Below are 4778 nucleotides of genomic sequence, written 5' to 3'. Positions count from 1 at the left end.
TAGTGATTTTACAATTATGAAATAATCTTCTAATTACTTAAATGTATAGATTTCGTGATTATAACATACCAATAGCTTAACTAACTTAATTGATCTAGGAGTTTTCATTGATTACAAGTAAGCTTCTTTTGTTGGTTTCAAAATTCTACTTTACTGCTGTATATTTTGGCGCTTTCACGACTTGAATTTAATAGCTTTACTATTTTTCTAATTTCACAATTCTAATGAATATTTGACCTATTCAAATCTTTATCAGATGCGGTAATGTTAATAACTGAACATTGAAGAATATACTAATAAAAAATAACTTTCGAGGTTATGGTAATGTAAATATAGTATTTTTTATTCAGAGGTAACTTATTTCATGTCAGCAAAACATCTAAAAGCATATCTATAAAACTCAAACAGCATAAAATAGTAGTATCAAAAGTGTACACAGGTAATGCCTTGACTGGGACCGTAATCCATATTAATGAATTTACTGAAAGAAATATTTTCGAATATATTCTAATTACCTGTACCAAAGGTTAAAGCCTAAATTTAGGCCATAGTCTGTTTTACAATTATCTTGTGTATTCCTCTTTTATCAAACACGACATATGCGTGGCCATCAAGAAATTGACCTCATAGGGATCCCTGTATAAATACGATGCATCTGTGTTTTGTATTTTCATTGTGAGTCCGACGATATTAAAAGAAAAAGTTCTAATTTCAATCTCGTTGTATACCTTTTCTTGCATGGTTTAATATGTACATACAAACATATACACACACACACACACACACACACACACACACACACACACACACATATATATATATATATATATATATATATATATATATATATATATATATATATATATATATATATATATATATATATATATATATATATGAAGAATTTTATTCGCTCCCCTTCTTTCCTTTTGTATTTTGGTTTTGCTCCCAACGTTGGTTCTTTTCTTAAACTACGTGTTTTGAGGTAAATTATTACACTGGTTTTGAATAAATGTTAGTATTGCTGACTTATAAGCAGCTTATTTGATCTCATCAGCACCAATTCAGGTCTGATTAATTTAGGATGTGGTGCAACCATTGCTAATTACTCATTTAATCTATAAATTTTTAGTATGCCAGAATAGGTAGGAGTACTATGTAAGTATGTTCCCCTAGAGTAGCAAGATTACTCTTTGTATTATGTACAAAAATCTTTCCTCCACCTCACTCCTTACAAAAATATAATGTCCTGCCCAAAGTCCCGATTTAGCCCCTCAACAAACCAAGACTCGCCTGTCGAAGGCTGACCCAGGTGAGGCCATGTGAGTCTGCGACCTTTGATTCGCCCATTCGCGAACGAGCAGCCATTGTGACCTCCCTAGTCAACTTGCATCACTCTGGTCTGGCGGCTCACACCAACTCCCCCACCAAGCAGAGGAGGACTTAGGAGTTCTGGTGTCCTATCGGCTGGAGAGAGGGAAGACGAACCTGGGAACTGTGCCAGTGATACTGATACCCGACCCGCCAAGAAGCGAGGAACAGAGGGGTGAGCAAGTCAGCTAAAGGTGCAAGCAAGCATTAACGACCATTTTGTGGACAAGGGCTCTCCACATGAACTTAAGTGAGAAGTGCAGTGAAACTTCCCCATTTTTAGGTTAGCTTTTAATTTTTCGTTTTTTTATATTTAATTGGCCATTACATAATTTGGGCTGTGTGCATGGAATTGTGTGTGTAAATTTTGTGTAAAATTTTTTTGCTTTTAGCGACAAGTCCAGTCTCGGGTCTCAGGACCACGTGTCCAACCTCATTTTAACCCTTTGCCATTGCAAAAACCTCGAGTCTAGAACAAGAATATTTTTATTACCATTTTGCATTTCTTTGATTGTTTTTAATTGTTTACCGTTAATATTTTGCCAATGTTAAGATGTTCAAATTAACGTTGCAATTTCTTTTATAATAAAGTACATAGATTAAATTTTCCATGTTCGTATTTCTACTCCCTTTATTTATTGATTGTGTCTGTAATATGAATACACAATTCGGGATAGCATACCCAAAATATTGAAAATAGTAAGTTTATCTCAATAACTTGAGTATGTTAGCGAGAGTCCTCAGTATTCCTTCTCAGTGCTTCGAAAGTAAAGATCCTTATTTTGTTTACTTTAATATACCCCTGCATCCCTCCATTGACATTGTCTCTATTCATAACTTAGAATTCCTGTCCAGCATTTCACTGGAGTCCCTGGGACTGTGGAAAAACAGAGCCTTAGACTGTAGAGGGTTTTAGTGATGACAACGTTAAAGTAGGCCATGAATTTTTTTTTTTTTCACGTGTGGAGTTTTTAGGCCTCTGGACAGAGAACACTTTTCTATTTAGAGTAAAGGTTTATGAACTGCATCACCAATATTATTACCAGGGTGTTTGTGCCCTTGAGCGTTAGCACTCCTATCCTCCCCTGTTGATCTTTGTTGCATGTTGTAGGGAGACATTCCCAGAACAATAAGTTTCCACTCACCAATTAAAAAATAATTCTCTACAATACATATATATATATATATATATATATATATATATATATATATATATATATACATATATACGCTGTATATATACATACATACATACATATATATATATATATATATATATAGAGAGAGAGAGAGAGAGAGAGAGAGAGAGAGAGAGAGAGAGAGAGAGAGAGAGAGAGAGAGAGAAATCATGGTAGCTATTTGATAATCTCCACAAATCTGATTTAAGAGAGGTTAATAGAAAAGAAATTAGCACTTAGATATAAATTTTGACCTTGGAACTGGTAATTAATATTTTCTTTTTGATACTTCCCTGAGCAACTTTGACAAATTAATCATATGCTGGTTTTGACTCAAGGAATAGCCAAAGCACCATTTCTGCATCTGGTTAGGTTTGTGTAAGTCTGTCGTTAGTAAGCATAGATTAGTTATTAAATATCAAATTATTTTGAAGGGATATTTCTAATTATCACATTTTTTTATAGGGCATAATTTTATTCCAGTCCTGGGCACTTACGTCACCAGTTGTTCCATTGCGTCGACGAAGGAACGACCACTTCATCGACGTTTAACGCAATGATGCTAAAGTTTAGAAAGCGCTTCAATGTCGTTGTTGCAAATACATTGTCGCAAATAAAAATTGTAATTGTTGCTTTACCTACACTTTCAACCTCATGTCCACAGTGGACATCACTGAGGTTTCCATGGGCTCAGATGCCCATGGAAAAAAAAAACTGCTTGGCTGATATGGGCACTGGTTCAGGCTCCAGTTGTCAACTCTTTCGCTGGTCATCAGTCCAACGGTTTCTAGTCCCAAGGACATGGGTTGATCTTCAGCCGCTAAAGATTTACTTTCGGTGGAAAGACTAAAAATTATAGGAAAAATTTTTAGATCACCAAAGTTTCAAAATAGCATCCTTTGATTCTTTAGCTTGAATGAAGTTTTGCTTTGCACTTTGAACAGAGATATAAGTAGCTTTAGAGCAGCTGAGCAATCGATGGATTCAGGGGGGAAGGTCCAGGGGTAGCCTGAAATTCAGTGCTGTCACGGCAGGTGTGACAGTTGAGCATCTCTACTGTACACTAAGACTGCTTACAAGCAAATGGGCAGATTCCTGGGTCAAATGGCTTCACCTGGATTCCTCTTCCACACAGGTGAGCATTGTTTTGCGTAAGTTACGCATGTTGAGGTACCATATCAGGACTTTCCGTCAGCAAGTTATATTCTTATAGAGAGTGAAGTTTAGGCAGGGTTTTTTCTATTTGCTATGCAAAGAATACTCTTTCAACTCCAAGGGAACATACAAAAGATTAATCCTAACTATCTTGCATACAAAAAATTAATCACTTAAAATAGAATTTAGCAAAAGTAGACATAAATGTATTCTAAATAAATCAGACCTGAGTTGCCACCAAGAGACAAAAATGAAATGCCTATAAGCTAGCAATATTCAAATTATAATCAAATCTAGTGTAAGAATTCTATCTTAAAGCACAAAGCTTAAGGAACGAACCAGTGTATGTGTCATATGTCTTTCATCTAGTGTTTCTACTGTTGTGACCTTACGAGGATGATGTGTATGAATCAACGGTAACTTTACCATAGTTTACACAAGTCTCAATAGATGAAATCACAAAGTAAGAAAACGAAAATATTGAAATAACAGGGATCAGTGTTGCTGAATAGCGCAAAGGACCGTAAAGCGGCATAGAAAGCGTAAAGGAATGTAATGGAGGTCAATATAAGTAGTTTCCTTTTTAAGAAGCTCTCCAGGCAGTACCCATATAGCCATTGTTGCTCAAGTGAATGTGAAAGTGAAAATATATCCCTGAAGTATAACCACTGGATTTATGAGTGCAGCTCAACATATACTGCTTGTCAGAACATAGGAGCAGAGATTTTTTTTTTCTTTTTTTTTTTTTGTGAGCACATCAAACCATAACGAAGCAAAACCCATTTGAAGTTTAAAAAAAATAGCCATTGTTGCTTATGTGAAAGTAAAAAATATCCCTGAAATAATGACCCATGGGGCTTACAAGCGCATCTCAACATATATCGCTTGCCAGACTATAGGAGAAGTGATGAAATGTCAATTTTGCAAGGACAGCCAGGCATGGCGGAGTAAAAACCATTAGAACTGTAGCTAAGATCGAGGCCCAATAACATTTGATATTGTCAACTCACATTATCACCCATGCTGGAAATCACCAACGTCCAACACAGGTATACTACCAATTACTTTCTGATG

The sequence above is a fragment of the Palaemon carinicauda genome, chromosome 1 (assembly GCF_036898095.1).
Source record: "Palaemon carinicauda isolate YSFRI2023 chromosome 1, ASM3689809v2, whole genome shotgun sequence".
Classification (NCBI taxonomy): Eukaryota; Metazoa; Arthropoda; class Malacostraca; order Decapoda; family Palaemonidae; genus Palaemon; species Palaemon carinicauda.
The sequence above is the reverse complement of the archived record's forward strand: the minus strand, read 5'-3'. Positions refer to the sequence as shown.